The 19775-nt window shown below is 45.1% G+C and overlaps 8 non-coding genes across 8 annotated transcripts; 3 read left to right on the top strand and 5 right to left on the bottom strand.

Moving 5' to 3' along the window:
- Window positions 1–2059: 2059 nt before the first annotated feature.
- On the bottom strand, window positions 2060–2142 carry trnal-cag (transfer RNA leucine (anticodon CAG)). Its single transcript has one exon. It is a non-coding gene; the product is annotated as a tRNA-Leu (tRNA).
- A 94-nt stretch (window positions 2143–2236) lies between these two features.
- On the top strand, window positions 2237–2309 carry trnam-cau (transfer RNA methionine (anticodon CAU)). The gene has a single exon. It is a non-coding gene; the product is annotated as a tRNA-Met (tRNA).
- Window positions 2310–3478: 1169 nt separating this feature from the next.
- Window positions 3479–3561, bottom strand: trnal-cag (transfer RNA leucine (anticodon CAG)). The gene has a single exon. It is a non-coding gene; the product is annotated as a tRNA-Leu (tRNA).
- Window positions 3562–3655: 94 nt separating this feature from the next.
- trnam-cau (transfer RNA methionine (anticodon CAU)) lies at window positions 3656–3728 on the top strand. Its single transcript has one exon. It is a non-coding gene; the product is annotated as a tRNA-Met (tRNA).
- A 1160-nt stretch (window positions 3729–4888) lies between these two features.
- trnal-cag (transfer RNA leucine (anticodon CAG)) lies at window positions 4889–4971 on the bottom strand. Its single transcript has one exon. It is a non-coding gene; the product is annotated as a tRNA-Leu (tRNA).
- Window positions 4972–5065: 94 nt separating this feature from the next.
- trnam-cau (transfer RNA methionine (anticodon CAU)) lies at window positions 5066–5138 on the top strand. Its single transcript has one exon. It is a non-coding gene; the product is annotated as a tRNA-Met (tRNA).
- A 1168-nt stretch (window positions 5139–6306) lies between these two features.
- trnal-cag (transfer RNA leucine (anticodon CAG)) lies at window positions 6307–6389 on the bottom strand. The gene has a single exon. It is a non-coding gene; the product is annotated as a tRNA-Leu (tRNA).
- A 2035-nt stretch (window positions 6390–8424) lies between these two features.
- On the bottom strand, window positions 8425–8507 carry trnal-cag (transfer RNA leucine (anticodon CAG)). The gene has a single exon. It is a non-coding gene; the product is annotated as a tRNA-Leu (tRNA).
- Between the last annotated feature and the right edge of the window lie 11268 nt (window positions 8508–19775).

The raw sequence follows: 19775 nt of genomic DNA, 5'->3' as shown, positions 1-19775 counted from the left end.
TGGAGACTTCATCCAGATGTAGTCCAGGACATTTGGACAGAGTTTGGCAGGGCGGAGGTAGACCTATTTGCAAACGAGAGACACAGCTCATTGCCCGTTGTGGTTTGCTCAGACGGAAGGGTCCAGCCCATTAGGACAGGATGCGATGTCACACGACTGGCCAAACTGCCTTCTTTATGCTTTTCCTCCAATACCTCTGATATGGGAGACACTGCACAGGATTGCCCAAGACAGACACCATGTACTTCTAATAGCACTACGGTGACTGTCCAAACCATGGTTTCCCTTGCTCCTAACGTTGTTGGTGAACCAACCGAGACAACTTCCAGGCAGGAGGGACCTGTTGTCTCAACTAGATGGTCATATTTGGCATCCAGATCCAGCACGTCTACAGTTATGGGTGTGGCCGCTGGGACCAACCTTTTATTAGCAGAATGTGAGTCTTCAGTCATCCACACAATTCTTAATGCAAGGGCAGCTTCTACAAGGAAGCTTTATGCTTACCGATGGAAGTCATTCTGTTCATGGTGTGTGACTCGGAATATTAATCTTGTGCAATGCAAAGTTTCTGTGGTTTTAACCTTTTTACAAGGGCTGTTGGAGAGTGGCAAAGCTGCATCCACACTAAAGGTCTACGTAGCAGCCATCTTGGCCCATCATGCATTTGTAAATGGTTCCTCTTTGGGGTCTGCTAGCTTATTTTGCAGTTTTTAGAAGGGTGCAAAATGTCTCAATCCAGCTCGTTCCCCTCGTTCTCCAGTGTGTAACTTGCCTCTGGTGCTGGAATCTCTCTGCCAATCTCAATTTGAACCCTTGGAAGACGTAGATCTAAAGTGGAAATCCTTAAAGACTACTTTCCTCTTGGCGGTTGCTTCAACAAAGGGATTGTGTGAGCTGCACGCTTTGTCAGTGAGTCAGTCCTGTTGGAGATGGAAACCAGATGACTCTGGTGTTACCCTGTGGCCTAATCCATCCTTCCTCCCTAAAATTTTGTTGCAGCAATTTATTAACTAGTCAATCGAATTGCAGTCCTTTCAACTATCACCTTCTGGAAAAGGTTCTCTGCTTTTATGCCCTGTGCGTGCCTTGAAATCTTATGTGGCGGCTACTGCACAGTTAAGACAATCAGAACAACTGTTTGTCTGTTATGGAGAAGCTAGGAGAGGTGCACCTCTAAGCAAGCAAAGACTGTCACGATGGATTGTTGAGGTCATTGTTTTGGCCTATAAGAGGGCTCAGCAACCTATACCTGGTGCCATCACTTGCCATTCTACCAGAGCCATTTCCTCCTCTTGGGCTGCCTTTAAAGGTGTTTCTCTTGCAGAGATCTGTGCAGCAGCGACATGGTCTTCTCTATGTAAATTTGCAAGATTCTACAATGTCAATGTTGCTGACTCTACCAATGTGGGCTCAGCTGTTCTCCGCAAATGACTCCGTATGTCTTCTGGTGAGTTTTTTTTTCTTCCTCGTGACCTTTCTGGTATGGGTTATCCACTGTGTAAACACCGTCTCTGGCGGTCATCCGGAATTCACAGAACCACGGTTACATACGTAACCAACGATTTGCATTATGAAATTACATTAGCTTACTACTAACCTGTGGGAGGGCGGGCAGGGGCCATATACTTTTGGGAGCACATTTTAACATATATATCACAAAATACTTAAAAAAAATTTTTGAAGTCATTTTTTTCACGCATCACTCCACAGTCTTCATAAACAAGATAATTAAAAAACTTAAACTCAAGACAATCTTCCTTGTCTTCCTTCCTAGAAGCCACATCGCAGCACCATGACATGGAAGCTGGTGTATCACAGTTTGCCCACCTCCGCTAGTCCGCCTTGTTGGCGCAGTAGGAAGCACGTCAGTCTCATAATCTGAAGGTTTTGAGTTCGAGCCTCACACGAGGCAAAGTCGTACCTTTTGGCACACGGGAGCACTTAGGTGACCGGGCGGCATACTTTATTACCTTCCGTGCCGTTTGTGCTTCCCAGGGGCAAAAAAAGGCTACAGCTCCTCTAAATACTTGAGCCTGAATGCACAACCAAAGATTAGGTTTGTCAGAAGTGGGATTTGAACCCATGCCTCCAGGGGAGACTGCGCCCTGAACGCAGCGCCCTAGACCACTCGGCCATCCTGACATGAATACTTAGCTGGAGCTGTCTCCTAGGAGCCACATCGTATCACCATGACATGGAAGCTGGTGTTTCACAGCTATCCCAGCTCCAGCTGTCTGCCTCGTTGGCGCAGTAGGCAGCGCGTCAGTCTCATAATCTGAAGGTTGTGAGTTTGAGCCTCACACGGGGCAAGGTGGTACCTTTTGGCACACGGGAGCGCTAAGGTCACTGGGCTTAGGTGATGTGGCTCCTGTGTGCCGTTTATGCTTCCTGGGGGCGAAAAAGGCTACAGCTCCTCTGAAGGGCATGAGGCGTGACGTTCCAAGAACATCTCCTGAGTCTGAAGCAATGATGGCAAGATGCTCCCATTCCTGTCACGTTATCGCTTGACGTTTTACGTGGATCCGTCAAATGTCATGACTTGACGTTGTAAGAGGATTAGCCGAAAAGCCTTGCGAATCGCATTAAATTAAAAATGAACGACATCTCAGGACATTCCACTACATGGCATTCCAAGACAATTCTTTTGATCCCGTTTCGGTGCACTTGCTTTAAAGCCCACGTCCATTGTTTTGAACACATGCTTTTCCGAGTTGCTGTGGACAATGCCTTTATGTTGCGCAAATGCCTCAAACCTTGCAGTCTACAGTGCCCATTAACGCTGCCAGGGCCACTGCTACGCTGCACTTTGTCAGTGTTACTGTATCACTCGGTCATGGCGCCAGAGGGTTAAATACTTGAGCCTGAGTTCTCAGCTGTGCAACAGCCACGTCCTCACAGTGAGAGCATGAGCTGTCTGCGGGCACTGCATCGACATGCTGGACCCCAAGACCTGTGATGCAATACTCGTGCCCATCATCCGGAGATAGGAACCACCGCATCCATAAACGCACATTCAGAACAGCGTCTTGAAAAAGACGTGTTGATTGACTGACACAGCTTTTTTTCTTCTCTTTCCCACAAAGAGTCAAATGTCATGACTTGACATTGAAAGAGAATTAGCCGAAAAGCCCTGCGAATCCCATTGCCTTAAAAATAAACGGCATCTCAGGACATTCCACTACATGGCATTCCAAGGCAATTCTTTTGATCCCCTTTCGATGCACTTGCATTAAAGCCCACGTCCATTGTTTTCTTCACATGCTTTTCCGAGTTGCTGTAGACAATGCCTTGATGTTGCGCAAAACCCTCAAAACTTGCAGTCTACAGTGCCCATTATGGTTGCCAAGGCCACTGCTACGCTTCGTAAACTGTGACACAAAGAGATTGATGCGGCGCTTTGTCAGTGTTACTGTATCACTCGGACATGGCGCCAGAGAGTTAAATACTTGAGCCTGAATGCACAGCCAAAGATTAGGTTGGTCAGAATTGGGATTTGAACCCACGCCTCCAGGGGAGACTGCGACCTGAACGCAGCGCCTTAGACCGCTCGGCCATCCTGACATGAACACTTAGCTGGAGCTGTCTCCTAGGAGCCACATCGCATCACCATGACATGGAAGCTGGTGTTTCACAGCTATCCCAGCTCCAGCAGTCTGCCTCGTTGGCGCAGTAGGCAGCGCGTCAGTCTCATAATCTGAAGGTCGTGAGTTCGAGCCTCACACGGGGCAAGGTGGTACCTTTTGGCACACGGGAGCGCTTAGGTCACTGGGCTTAGGTGATGTGGCTCCTGTGTGCCGTTTATGCTTCCTGGGGGTGAAAAAGGCTACAGCTCCTCTGAAGGGCATGTGGCGTGACGTTCCAAGAACATCTCCTGAGTCTGAAGCAATGATGGCAAGATGCTCCCATTCCTGTCACGTTATCGCTTGACGTTTTACGTGGATCCGTCAAATGTCATGACTTGACGTTGTAAGAGGAAAGCCTTGCGAATCGCATTAAATTAAAAATGAACGACATCTCAGGACATTCCACTACATGGCATTCCAAGACAATTCTTTTGATCCCGTTTCGGTGCACTTGCTTTAAAGCCCACGTCCATTGTTTTGAACACATGCTTTTCCAAGTTGCTGTGGACAATGCCTTGATGTTGCGCAAACGCCTCAAACCTTGCAGTCTACAGTGCCCATTAACGCTGCCAGGGCCACTGCTACGCTGCACTTTGTCAGTGTTACTGTATCACTCGGTCATGGCGCCAGAGGGTTAAATACTTGAGCCTGAGTTCTCAGCTGTGCAACAGCCACGTCCTCACAGTGAGAGCATGAGCTGTCTGCGGGCACTGCATCGACATGCTGGACCCCAAGACCTGTGATGCAATACTCGTGCCCATCATCCGGAGATAGGAACCACCGCATCCATAAACGCACATTCAGAACAGCGTCTTGAAAAAGACGTGTTGATTGACTGACACAGTTTTTTTTCTTCTCTTTCCCACAAAGAGTCAAATGTCATGACTTGACATTGAAAGAGAATTAGCCGAAAAGCCCTGCGAATCCCATTGCCTTAAAAATAAACGGCATCTCAGGACATTCCACTACATGGCATTCCAAGGCAATTCTTTTGATCCCCTTTCGATGCACTTGCATTAAAGCCCACGTCCATTGTTTTCTTCACATGCTTTTCCGAGTTGCTGTAGACAACAGCTTGATGTTGCGCAAAACCATCAAAACTTGCAGTCTACAGTGCCCATTGTGGTTGCCAGGGCCACTGCTACGCTTCGTAAACTGTGACGCAAAGAGATTGATGCGGCGCTTTGTCAGTGTTACTGTATCACTCGGACATGGCGCCAGAGAGTTAAATACTTGAGCCTGAACGCACAGCCAAAGATTGGGTTTGTCAGAAGTGGGATTTGAACCCACGCCTCCAGGGGAGACTGCGACCTGAACGCAGCGCCTTAGACCGCTCGGCCATCCTGACATGAACACTTAGCTGGAGCTGTCTCCTAGGAGCCACATCGCATCACCATGACATGGAAGCTGGTGTTTCACAGCTATCCCAGCTCCAGCAGTCTGCCTCGTTGGCGCAGTAGGCAGCGCGTCAGTCTCATAATCTGAAGGTCGTGAGTTTGAGCCTCACACGGGGCAAGGTGGTACCTTTTGGCACACGGGAGCACTTAGGTGACCGGGCGGCGTACTTTATTAACTTCCGTGCCGTTTATGCTTACTGGGGGCGAAAAAGGCTACAGCTCCTCTGAAGAGCATGCGGCGTGACGTTCCAAGAACATCTCCTGAGTCTGAAGCAATGATGGCAAGATGCTCCCATTACTGTCACGTTATCGCTTGACGTTTTACGTTGATCTGTCAAATGTCATGACTTGACGTTGTAAGCGCATTAAATTAAAAATGAACGACATCTCAGGACATTCCACTACATGGCATTCCAAGACAATTCTTTTGATCCCGTTTCGGTGCACTTGCTTTAAAGCCCACGTCCATTGTTTTGAACACATGCTTTTCCAAGTTGCTGTGGACAATGCCTTGATGTTGCGCAAATGCCTCAAAACTTGCAGTCTACAGTGCCCATTAAGGTTGCCAGGGCCACTGCTATGCTTCGCAAATTGTGGCGCAAAGAGATTGATGCGGCACTTTGTCAGTGTTACTGTATCACTCGGTCATGGCGCCAGAGGGTTAAATACTTGAGCCTGAGTTCTCAGCTGTGCAACAGCCACGTCCTCACAGTGAGAGCATGAGCTATCCGCGGGCACTGCATCGACATGCTGGACCCCTAGACCTGTTATGCAATACTCGTGCCCATCATCCGGAGATAGGAACCACCGCATCCAGAAACGCACATTCAGAACAGCATCTTGAAAAGTTGATTGACTGACACAGCTTTTTTTCTTCTCTTTCCCACAAAGAGTCAAATGTCATGACTTGACGTTGAAAGAGAATTAGCCGAAAAGCCCTGCGAATCCCATTGCCTTAAAAATAAACGGCATCTCAGGACATTCCACTACATGGCATTCCAAGGCAATTCTTTTGATCCCCTTTCGATGCACTTGCATTAAAGCCCACGTCCATTGTTTTCTTCACATGCTTTTCCGAGTTGCTGTAGACAATGCCTTGATGTTGCGCAAAACCCTCAAAACTTGCAGTCTACAGTGCCCATTATGGTTGCCAAGGCCACTGCTACGCTTCGTAAACTGTGACACAAAGAGATTGATGCGGCGCTTTGTCAGTGTTACTGTATCACTCGGACATGGCGCCAGAGAGTTAAATACTTGAGCCTCAACGCATTGCCAAAGATTAGGTTTGTCAGAAGTGGGATTCGAACCCACGCCTCCAGGGGAGACTGCGACCTGAACACAGCGCCTTAGACCGCTCGGCCATCCTGACATGCATACTTAGCCTAAGCTGTCTCCTAGGAGCCACATCGCAGCACCATGACATGGAAGCTGGTGTTTCACAGCGATCCCAGCTCCAACAGTCCGCCTCGTTGGTGCAGTAGGCAGCGCGTCAGTCTCATAATCTGGTCGTGTGTTCGAGCCTCATACGGGGCAAGGTGGTACCTTTTGGCACACGGGAGCACTTAGATTAGATTAGATTCAACTTTATTGTCATTACACATGTACAAGTACAAGGAAACGAAATGCAGTTTAGGTCTAACCAGCAGTGCAATAGTGCAATAGCAGCAAGTGCAGGATACAGGTTTAAGTTATAAAGTGCAGTAATAGAAAAACTATGGTGATATTTACAGATGGATGTACTATCAACATTATATACAGGTTGTATTAGCTATGAACAGATTTACAAAAAATGAATATATGTATAGGATACTATTAATAGCAGAAGTGTGCAGATAGATAAACATAATTACAAATGTCCATGTGCAGTGGGTATGTACAGTTCAAATAAATGAATCAGTGCAATGAATATGTGCAAACTTTAAATGTGCAAATGTTAAATAGTGCAGTGATTGTGAGGAGTATAACTTAGAGGAGTGTGGGGGGTGTATTGGGGGGGCCGAAGAGTCAGTGGGGGGCAGAGTTCAAAAGGAAGACAGCTCTGGGGAAAAAGCTGTTCCTCAGTCTGCTGGTTTTTGTCTGGGGGAGCCTGAAGTGCCTGCCGGAAGGCAGGAGAGAAAACAGTCTGTGAGCAGGGTGAGAGGTGTCCTTAAGAATACTGCGTGCTCGTCGCAGACAGTGTTTCTTCTGGATGTCCTCTATGGCTGGCAGTGTAGTCCCTGTGATGCGTTGGGCAGTTTTCACCACCCGCTGCAGTGCCTTACGCTCAGCAATAGAGCAGCTTCCATACCAGACTGTGACGCAGTTGGTCAGGATGCTTTCTATTGTGCATCGGTAGAAGTTCACCAAGACGGCTGATGAAAGCTGGTTTTTCTTTAGTTGCCTCAAGAAGAATAGGCGCTGGTGAGCCTTCTTGACCAGGCTGGAGGTGTTGGTGGTCCAGGAAAGGTCCTTAGAGATGTGGGTCCCCAGGAACTTGAAGGATGAGACAGGCTCAACGGCCATCCCATTAATGTGGATGGGATTATGCGAGCCTGTTCATCCCTTCCTGAAGTCCACAATGAGCTCCTTGGTCTTGCTGGTGTTAAGGAGCAGATTATTGTCGGTGCACCAAGTGGCCAGATGCTGTATCTCCTCCCTGTAGGTAGTCTCATCATTATTGCTGATTAGACCAATCACTGTGGTGTCGTCTGCAAATTTGATGATGGTGTTGGATAAGTTCACAGGCCTACAGTCGATGGTAAAAAGGGAGTAGAGGAAGGGGCTCAGCACGCAGCCCTGTGGTACACCAGTGTTGAGTGTGACGGTGGTGGAGCAGATAGGACCACTTAGGTGACCGGGCGGCGTACTTTATTACCTTCCGTGCCGTTTATGCTTCCTGGGGGCGAAAAAGGCTACAGCTCCTCTGGAGGGCATGCAGCGTGACGTTCCAAGAACATCTCCTGAGTCTGAAGCAATGATGGCAAGATGCTCCCATTCCTGTCACGTTATCACTTGACGTTTGATGTGGATCCGTCAAATGCCATGACTTGACATTGTAAGAGGATTAGCCGAAAAGCCCTGCGAATCCTATTGAATTAAAAATGAACGGCATCTCAGGACATTCCACTACATGGCATTCCAAGACAATTCTTTTGATCCCGTTTGGTGCACTTGCTTTAAAGCCCACGTCCATTGTTTTGAACACATGCTTTTCCAAGTTGCTGTGGACAATGCCTTGATGTTGCGCAAATGCCTCAAAACTTGCAGTCTACAGTGCCCATTAAGGTTGCCAGGGCCACTGCTACGCTTCGTAAACTGTGACGCAAAGAGATTGATGCGGCGCTTTCTCAGTGTTACTGTATCACTCGGACATGGCGCCAGAGAGTTAAATACTTGAGCCTGAACGCACAGGCAAAGATTAGGTTTGTCAGAAGTGAGATTTGAACCCACACCTCCAGGGGAGACTGCAACCTGAACACAGCGCCTTAGACCGCTCGGCCATCCTGACATGCACACTTAACCAAAGCTGTCTCCTAGGAGCCATATCGCAGCACCATGACATGGAAGCTGGTGTTTCACATCTATCCCAGCTCCAGCAGTCCGCCTTGTTGGCACAGTAGGTAGCACGTCAGTCTCATAATCTAAAGGTCGTGAGTTCGAGCCTCACACGGGGCAGGGTGGTACCTTTTGGCACACGGGAGTGCATAGGTGACCGGGCGGCATTCTTTATTCTCTTCCGTGCGGTTCATGCTTCCCGGGCGCAAAAAAGGCTACAGCTCCACTGAAGGGCAGGCGGCTTGACGTTCCAAGAACATCTCCTGAGTCTTAAGCAATGATGGCAAGATGCTCCCATTCCTGTCACGTTTTTGCTGCCAGGGCCACTGGTACGATGCGTGAACTGTGGCGCAAAGAGATTGATGCGGTGCTTTGTCAATGTTACTGTATCACTCGGACATGGCGCCAGAGAGTTTAAGTCTTGAGCCTGAGCGCACAGCCAAAGGTTACATTTGTCAGAAGTGTGATTTGAACCCAAACCTCCAGGGGAGACTGCGACCTGAATGCCAGCTGCCAAAGGATAGTCCGGCAATATTTCACAAATGTTGAAGATGAGAGCCAATCTGAGCGATAAGTGGGTATTTCAATCACATGATATAACGTAAACAGTTAAGTGTTTGTTGAAATTTGCTTAACAGAGTAACTTGTAAGGCTTCACTACAGTATATATGTAAAACACGTCATAATTGTTTTTAAATATTAATGTATTTTAAATTGCATGTATTTTGAGATTTACGTCGAATTATTTATTAAAGTTTGACCGTTTATGAGAGATTTGAAAAGGTGGGGAAGGGATTATGAGTGTACAGTATACTGCATGTGGTTTTAAGGCCTGAAATGTGCTTTTCCAGTTACTCTTATTGTTTTTCTTTTCTTTTTTGGAGATACAAACTGTAAAATTACATATTAGATAAATATTACACACATTCTAGTGGTAAATTAATTTACAGAACTATTGAGTGCCTTATTAAAGAGCCCATATTATGGGTTTTTGAAAATGCCCTTCCATGTAGTGTGTAACACAGCTCTAAGTGAAGTGAAATATCCAGCTAAGGCTTAAATCTGTAAGTGTACAGTGTTTAAAACTATTGATTCATCTATAAAAGAGTCGACTCATAGTGCTTCAAACGAGTCGTCTTGATAACGAGTCAGTAGGTGTTTCGCGATAACGCAGCCACGAAACACAAGCCTCGCCAGTAGTTACGCGCGCAAACCAGGGAGATTTGAAACCTGCGGCCCCGCCCACTAACACAGAAAAAACACTAGACACACACACACAGACGCCGCCGGTCGAATGAAGTCATGCTGTGCTCAGATGGATAATATTGACAGTCTCTACCCAAAGATGAGTTGTTAACCTGGTACAGTACACGCGGTTACTCTTTATATTCTCTTATCACATGTAAGCCACGTTAAAAACGCGACGCGTGCCGCTTTGTTTACGGATTTAACATTAAAGGCTTTTGTGAGCTCGCGTTCCACTGCCGTTTGTCGTTGCTATGGCGATCGATCGTAAGCTAGGAGACAGGAGACTCGTGTCACTTTCCCTAGTTCTTCTGAGGAGCGTTGTGTGTGTGTGTGTGTGTGAGAGAGAGAGAGAGACTCGCGTCGCTTTCCCTAGTTCTTCTGAGGAGCGTTGTGTGTGTGTGTGTGTGTGTGTGTGTGAGAGAGAGAGAGAGAGACTCGCGTCGCTTTCCCTAGTTTTTCTGAGGAGCGTTGTGTGTGTGTGTGTGTGTGTGAGAGAGAGAGAGAGAGACTCGCGTCGCTTTCCCTAGTTTTTCTGAGGAGCGTTGTGTGTGTGTGTGTGTGTGTGTGTGAGAGAGAGAGAGAGAGAGAGAGAGAGAGAGACTCGCGTCGCTTTCCCTAGTTCTTCTGAGGAGCGTTGTGTGTGTGTGTGTGAGAGAGAGAGAGGGAGAGGGAGAGAGAGACTCGCGTCGATCTCCCCAGTTCTTCTGAGGAGGGTTGTGTGTGTGTGTGTGAAAAAAGCCTTACACTATGAAGTGCGTGTGCACTGTGACTACTTTTATATAGTTGATTACCAGCTGGGCATTTCACTCTGTCTCGTCCTGAAGCCTGTCACTGTCGACCAATCGCTGCAGGCTGTCATCGGTCCAATCAGCGCAGATTAGCTTCGCGCTGAGGAGGGGGTTGGGAACAAATGAATCGCTGAACGATTCATATGGGAGTCGTTGGGATAATTAGGTAAAAATAAATGCAGATTATAAGACCATCAAAGTGTTTTATGACCTTGCATGCATATTAGACTGTTGTTGGAGACCCTTACAACCTAAATATGACCCTATTTCATGTATAATATGGGCTCTTTAAGGGAGTCATTGAGTTAAAATTCCTTTTTTAGTTATAAAAGTTTTTTATATTGTGTAAAATTATTTATTACATTTTCATGATTTTTTTTTTCAGATTGAGAAATGCCCATTGCCGCCTCATGGCCATAGGACCTTGCTTGGAGGTGTGCTGAAATGCATGTGATTTTCACACTCAAAAGGTACATTTATGAATCAATTTGTGTTTATTATTATTTACTAGAATGGCTTTCCTTCTTCATGATTATATGTATTTTTGTAATTATTTTAAGCAGAGTACGGTGGAACAACCTGCCCCTTCTGTACCTGCTCAGGAGGTGATGGAGAAGAGACAACCTGAGGCCCAGCCCCAGCCCCCGTCTACTCCACCAGTGGCATCAAAGATTTCTCCGCAATTGTCAATGGTACATTTTTTTAAAAAACCAAAAGAAACGAATAGTTTAGTGTTTCAAGTGTTCAAAGTTCAGTTCAAAGTTCAAAACATAAGAGAAAAGAACAAAAAGCAATAAAAAATAGTTGAGGTGTTGCTAGAGACCTGCTTCTTTTCACACCTTTTGTACAGTGGGGGGTAGCAGACACTTGCTGATTAGTCGGTTTGAGTTTCTGTGATTTGGATTCCATCACATGATCAGGTCATGGTCAGGTTTACAGTTTTCAAGCTACATTTCAACCTCTTGTCTTCAGAAAATGAAATATAATAATACATAATAAATATTAATAGTAAATACTTTGTTTTCATTTTAAGTGGAAGCTAAAATTTGTACTTTTTCTAAACAACAAGTCTGTAAGAGGTATTATTTAGAAAAAGTACAAATTTAAATAAAAAAAATATAGATATATATATATATTTTTGCTACCACAGTATGTCTGATATAATATTTTTTCTTTTGGAGAAAGTCTTATTTGTTTTATTTCGAATAAAGTTTTCAAGGTCAATATTATTAACCCCTTTAAGCTCATTTTTGTTTCGATAGTCTACAGAACAAACCATCGTTATACAATAACTTGCCTAATTACCCTATCCAGCCTGGTTAACCTAATTAAGTCTTTAAATGTCACTTGAAGCTGTAAAGAAGTGTCTTGAAAAATATCTAGTCAAATAGCAAAGCCAGCAAAGCCAGCAAGCCAACCGGCCAACCGGCCAGCCACTGCTTCAGCTACGGCCGATATCAACAAGCCTCAACTATTAGCCACAGACGCTACCAACGACTGCTAAAAGCTACTGCTACACCTTCTGCTTCAACTACTGCGACAACTACTGTGACAACTACTGCGACAACTACTACTACTACTACTACAACTACTGCCTCAACTACTTCTAATAATTTATATGCTAAAGCCACTGCCGATGCTATTTCCCCTGCTACCGCTAATCTTACTATCAAGTTTTCTACAGCTCCTACTACTGCCACAACTACAATTGCCATCGCCAATAACCTCTTCAACAGTCACATCTCCGACAACAACAATCAACACAATGAGCAATTTTGACAATAATAATAATAACAACATCGTGCCAGAAGACCAAGACACCAATCCTCTAAACCACCCTGCCAACATCGACACCCCCCCAGCAACTCAATATCATCCAGCACCGCAAGACCCCCAATTGCAACCCGAAGATCAAACAAGGGGGCGAAGAATTACCCGCTCCGCTACTACTAGACCACCCCGCCACAGATCACCATCACCAGCAACATCAAGAACGCATAACATTTCACCTACCTCATCCTACGCCTCCGCCTCCTCCATCATCCAGCCAACAAAAAGAATAACCGTCACGGAACTCTGGAAACTCCTCGCTGATCTTGGCATTCACGCTCCCAAAAACCTCAATAAACCAGAACTTTTAAAGTTATACACTAATGCCACTTCAGACTCTCACCCCTCGCTCAGTCCTTCTGCCAGATCAACCACACGGAAGACCAGTTCTCGCTACACTCCTTACACTCAACCTCCCCGTTCACAAACCGGAAAAAAAAATCTAAACAAAAACACGTTTCAAGTCACACCCCCTCTGGGGAACACCCTCTGGAAACCCGGCAACCCCAAACCACGTCACCCACCTTTCACCAGCGAGAACCTAACCAAGATCCCAATTACGCCATTCATTCCTTCAACCAAACCGGATCTACACCTTTCTCCTGGCCACCAGCTCCCCCTAGCGCCCAAACCAGTCCACACATGCCTTCTACCTCAGCTTCTCATTTCAATCCTAACATGTCTGTTCCTCCTGCATTTCTTCTAAACCAATCTTTCCCTCCTCAACCTTCTACCTCTCACCCTCTGTCTTCAGACCCAACATCTTCAGCCCAACCACGCTATCTTCCTTCCTCTTCTCGTCCCTTAGCACGCACCAACACTGAACCTGTCATTCATTCTACTCTCCCTACACCAGTTTCCCCGTCACGCCCCCCATTCACACTTTACACAGCCACTCCCCTCCCTCCGCCGCAGAACGCCTTAGCCATGGAACCACCTCCAGTCTCCAACACAACAAGAAATCAAATTTTATCAGAAATTTCGGCTCTTGGCACCAGAAGCAGACCAGCATCCAACACCTGTCCCACATTATTCTCTAATGATATTGCCTTAAATCATCCATTACATCACCTTCACGAAACTTCCATATACCTCATCCTTCACGCTTTTGCCCCGAGAACACTTCAATCATATCTCACCGCATGGAAATCATTCAAACATTTCCACACCCTCTACCAATTACATTTCCCAGATTTCTCACTGCTTTCCATCACCTCCTTTATTTCCCACCTCCATACTGCCAAAAATTGGCAGTGGAATGAAGTGGAATTCAATTTTTTCATAAATTGATACATGGGTCAGAAGCCATTTCCAATGCACAGACCTCCCTCCTCATTAAAGGTATCCAGAAAATACACCCCCCCCCCCCTTCCTGACACCAGACTACCTATTACACTCAACATTTTCTCAAAATGCATCAGCACACTCCGCAAAGGATACCTTTCACCTCATACAGCCCGCACACTAGACGCTATGTTCACTCTGGCTTTTTTTGGCTTCCTGAGGTGTTCAGAAATGGCAATTACATCCAAATTTAACCCTGCCATACACCCAACAATGTCTGATCTAACCTTACAGGATGCCGAAACCCTTGCCTTCTTTATTAAGCAAAGCAAAACAGACCAGTCAGGTAATGGGCATTTCATTTACATTTTCAATATTTTCTCCCCCACACGCCCCTTCCAAACTCGCCTAGCATTTCTCCATCTAAGAAGATCACAAGAGCCTAACCCACTTGCCCCACTTTTTACTGATGACGACAACCGTCCAGTAACCTGTTTTTGGTTTCAAAAACACTTAAAAGAAGTTATCCGCCTTTCAGGCTTTATCCCCGAATCATATTCCAGCCATTCAATAAGAATCGGCGCAGCCACCACAGCAGCTCACAAAGGTCTATCCTCACAGCAAATCCAGACACTAGGCCGCTGGTCCTCCAATGCTTTCAAAGCCTACATTCGCCTCAGCCAATCCCACCTCAAGGAAGCCCAGCTAGCCCTAACCAGTTAACAGCATACCCCTGATTAAGGGTTCGAGCTCGACCCTATTTTATGTATGGGCATGCGTGTGTGTGTGTGCGTGTGTGTGTGTGTGTGCGTGTGTGTGCATGCTCGTTCCCTGAAAGAAAGGCTGCGAGTACGTGTGTGTGCATGTGTTCGTGCGTCTGTATGCGTATCCATGTGCATATATATTTATATATGTATATGTGTGTGTGGGTGTATTTATGTACGCATATATGCACGTGCTTTTAGGTCCATGTTCGTCAGCGTGCCTGTACGTACGTTCACTTGCGTATGCAAGCGAGTGAGTATGCGTGAGTGTGCGCTCATGCATACAAGCACGGCATGCATATGTGTATGTTCATATATTTATGTGCGTATGCTCTACCCTCTGCTCAAGCTGTGCTACGCTTGCCATCTCACCCTACAGCTCAAACCCCCGCAGGGGCCTACCTAAGCTTCGACTCCCGCAGGAGTCATTTTAAGCCCATCCCCAGCCACCCCTCCACAGCAACACCTTCAGTAAGAGCCATCACCACCCCCTCCTTCCTCCCTACTCTTACTAGACCCCACAACCCCCCCTCCCCTCCCCCCCCTCATGGCTCTGACCTCCGCAGGGGTCGCCCCAAGCTTCGACTCTCGCAGGAGTCACCAATGCCCACATCCCCCCCCCCCCCCCCCCCCCCCCCCCCCCGGCCTTTAGGAACAGTAAAGGCCGCAGGAGTGACTAAAACGAGCTTCGACTCTCGCAAGAGTCTCTCCCCGGCCACCTCCTGCTGTAGTCTCCTATGTCCACTCCCTTTACCAGTCTACAGCAGGAGAAATGCCCATATCAGCTCTGACCCCGCAAGGGTCGTTCTGAGCTTCAACTCCCGCAGGAGTCAATCACTGCCCCTCCCCGGCCCTTACTTATGAATTGTATTGATACGTGTGTGTGTGTGTGTACGTATGTATATGCGTATGCATGCGTGTGTATGTATGTATGTATGTATGCATGTGTTTATATACATGCGTGTTCACGCGTATGTGTATATAAATTATATATTTACTCTCCTTTTCCGGCGTCGAGATCCTCCGCCTGGCAATTATTTGCTCCTTCTTTACTTCTTTACAGCATTGAGTGCTTCTGCTACCTTTTACCCCTTCCTTTACCTCCTCCCTTACCTCCTTATTCTTTAATTCCCCCACTGATTTCTTCTTCCAGCGTCGAGTTACTCCGCTAACTTTCCCTGTTTCTTTCAACTTTGATTATTCCGCTACTATCTTCCGCTTAGGCTCTCATTCCCCAGCTCTAACTCCCGCAGGAGTGACTAAAACGAGCTTCAACTCCCGCAGGAGTTCATGTCCCCCCCGGCCCACTTCACACCCTCTCATGCAGGAGTCTTCACCGCCCAATACCCCTCCAGACTCCCGCAGGAGCCTGCCCACCCCAGCTCTCACTCCCGCAGGAGTGTATCCGAGCTTCGACTCCCACAGGAGTCAATCCAGCCCCACCCACGCCTCCGCTTGGACTCCCGCCGGAGTCTACTTTCTCTGCTCCCGCAGGAGCCTCTCTTCCTAAAACTATCAATATATCCAGCAGCCGGATATGGCATTGCTACATCTGCATTGGGGTTCTTCGATACGCGGCTGCTCTCCCGAGCTATATAAGGCATTTTGGGGAGTTCTCGAGATCTACCTGAGCTCAAACTCCCCTCTCGCCTTGCAACGAGGGAGCCCCGGGCTCGAGGATCTTATGAGCTCAGGGCTCTCTCCCGGGACAGCATGCCAAACAAGCTCATAATTAATCATCAGCTAAGTGTGAACTCTTGAAGTGAAGTTTAGTTATAGACGAATTTCGAGAGGATCACGTGCTTATGATTGCTAGCGACTGGATCCGCATTATCCAATTCTCAATGCTCCAATCAGATAACTCCTAAGCTACTATAAATACCCTGGGTTACACACCACCGCTATCTTCGTTTTGAAGAATCCCCCCATCCACCCCTACTCCTCCTTCTTCCTAGATGGGTGACACGGTGGCCCAGCGCTTAGCACTGTTGCCTCACAACAAGAATGTCTCTGGTTCTAGGCTTTACCAAACCAGCAGGCATTTCTGTGCGGAGTTTGCATTTTCTCCCCGTGCTCACGTGGGTTTCCCCCGGGTTCCCCGGTTTCCTCGCACCGTCCAAAAAACATGCAACATAAGTTAATTGACTAATCCAAACCGGCACTATAGACATGCTCCTAGTAAATGGTTATCTCTCAAGAGCAATCACTGGCTGTTCATTGGTTATTACAGTGGGGGAGTTCTCGAGATCTACCTGAGCTCAAACTCCCTTCTCTCGCCTTGCAACGGGAGGGAGCCCCGGGCTCGAGGATCTTATGAGCTCAGGGCTCTCTCCCGGGACAGCATGCCAAACAAGCTCATAATTAATCATCAGCTAAGTGTGAACTCTTGAAACAGAAATTGGAGAGAAAAAAAAACAAGGGGGCTAATAATTCAGGCTTCAACTGTAAATAACACATAGTGTGATGTTTTAATATACAATATATGTTTTTGTTGAAATGCATGATGTATTAATAGTACAGTAATACTGTATATAACATAATGCAATAATTTATTCCTTTGGTAGTAAAAAAATATTTGTTTGCATATTGCTCCATGATCCAGAAAACTCATTTTAATCAAAGCCTAATGTGTCACATTTATTTGCAATGAACCTGTTGTCTAATTAAATCTATTTTAACTTATATCTTATTTCTTCCTGTAAAAGTAGCAGAGGGTGGTAGTAAAAAACAGCTTGAACCTGAAATCTGTAGAGAAAACAAACTGATTGTACAACAAAGATATAGAAAGATAGTTTGTCATTGCTTGAAATGTAATGTGACATACACTAATGTTCAAAAAAATGGAATTGTTAGAATATAAAAGCTTCATATTAATCATATATAACAAGAATTCTATTGTGTTTGATTTGCTCATACATAAAGTAGATTTTATTTGATTTTCTGTGCTGCTCATGAAACATTCCTTTATATTTTGGGGAAACAGTAATAACGTTTTCAAGGATAGAATAACATAAATTATTCTTTATTTATTTAATTTACCTATATTATTAATTCACATTATTCCAGTTTTTACTGTATATTTGACCAAATAAATGTAGCCTTCATAAACATAATTAAAACTTAAAAAAATACATCGAGCAGATCCCAAACGTTTGAACAGTGGTGTACATTTTGCCATTGTGAACACAGTGTTTTTAATGAAAATGTTTTTTGTCTTGCCCTTTTTTAGTTCACCAAACCAAGATTTTCCAGATCCCACCATTGCTGCAGCAAAGCCAAATCTTAGTGTGGCTAAAAGACCATCACAGGTTGACGTCCAGCCCAGTTCAGCAGTGTGTAGTGCTTCTACACCAAGCACGGCTGTAAGTATTGTCATAATCCACATAGTTTTCTGAGAGAATTTGGTATAAGCATTATTTTTACGTAAATTTGTATTTTTTTATTAAGTACAGTCACATTAAATCTCAATAAAACATCTCTATTATATTCTCTGCATAAAAACATATATAGTAAAAATAAGCATCATTCTTTAAACTTTTTGTTCTGCATATAAGCTCTGTGACAAAATTTTACAGTTTAGCAGCAGTCATTCATTTCCAATGTTTTATAATACATTAATGTTCAAATAAAGTAATGGTTGCAAAAAATTCTGATGAGTTAATGTTGCTTATAGATATATATTTACAAACTGTACTTTGTTATACTGCTTGGTTGTACAGACACAGGACCTTCAAGTTTCTGCCCCCGTCCTCACATCCACTGCGGCAGTGACCAGCTCCACAGAGCCGTCCAGCATGGTCTCAGTAAGTAATTTCATATTTTCTGTCCAAAAACGGTAATTTGGTTTGCATATGTGCTGCCCCAGCTGAATTCACACAAAGTGGTTTTAAGACCTGTCAATTAAATCGACTTGATGTTAATTAACTAAGCATGATATATGTTTAAATGTTAACAAAATAAAGAGGAAAAAATAAAGCAAAGAATCACAAAAATGAAGCCTTCTGCTGTTGATATTTTATCTTCACTGTAGTAAAAGAAAAAAATAAGAATGGAAAATAAGTAGAAAAGGAAAAAGAGAAATAACTACATTGGAAAATACTTATGTGTCTTTAAGGGAAATGTTTATTGGTAAAATTATATTAATGTTTTTTGGAATTGAAATACATAATAATCACTTAAAATCAAAGGTATTTAGATTATAGTCATGATAACATCATGTGAAGTGTACTCACTCAAATATGTAAGGTGCATTTACATTACCAGACTAAATGTTTTATCTATTTTAGATTAGATTAGATTCAACTTTATTGTCATTACACATGTACAAGTTATACAATTACACAAGTACAAGGCAACGAAATGCAGTTTAGGTCTAACTAGCAGTGCAATAGCAGCAAGTGCAGGATATAGGTATAAGTTCTAAAGTGCGGTTTATAGAAAAATTATGGTGATATTTACAGATCGATGTACTATGAACATTAAATACAGGTTGTATTAGCTATGAACAGAGATTTACAATAAATGAATATATGTACAGGATGCTATTAATAATCAGAATTCTTCTATTTACCTTCACAGACTGCACCTTCTGGGTCATTGCTGCAAGCTCCATCAGCTGTTCCACTTCCTCGCCTTTGGGCTGAAACCTTGCCACCAGAGGACCACATGTGAATTGCTAGCAGGCTTTTTAGAATGGGGTCCAAAGGAAAGCCAAAGCTTCGTGACAACCTCCAGCTCTGGTATTACCCTCCACAGCCTGCACTTACATACAATCAGGTTCCAGGTCCAGACAGATTTTTATGTCATTCATTTTTGCTGTGGATGCCATACAAGCTGTGGAGGGTCAAAGTCCTTTGCCCTAATCCTGCATGTGGACCGCATCAGCTGACAGGTGGAGGTCTTCAAAAAAGGGCACGGCTGGTTCTGGACATCGACAGGATGCACAACATGGTTACAGAAACCCTCATCTGTACCAAGTGCAAAGCCTCGCATGAGTCCTGGAGTCAGACTGTCCTGCAGCAGCTGGATCTTGGCCATCGCTCAGAGTTTCGGGTCATTCTCACGCAGCGAGTAATTGAACACCTTTATTCCTCGTGCAGTTGTTAACCTATCATCACAGATATATGAAAATACTTTACAAATTATATATATACATGCATACATATACATATACAGTGGTGGCAAAAATATTGCCATTAAAATTTTCAAAGTTGGGTTGGGAGCTGGGTCTATTCTACGCAAGCTATGATGACTTTCACCTTGATATTTTAGCGTGGATGTATACCTGACCAGTGAGCCGTCTGAGAA

Source organism: Danio aesculapii, chromosome 4, assembly GCF_903798145.1.
Source record: "Danio aesculapii chromosome 4, fDanAes4.1, whole genome shotgun sequence".
NCBI lineage: Eukaryota > Metazoa > Chordata > Actinopteri > Cypriniformes > Danionidae > Danio > Danio aesculapii.
This window is presented reverse-complemented; position numbering and strand designations above follow the sequence as displayed.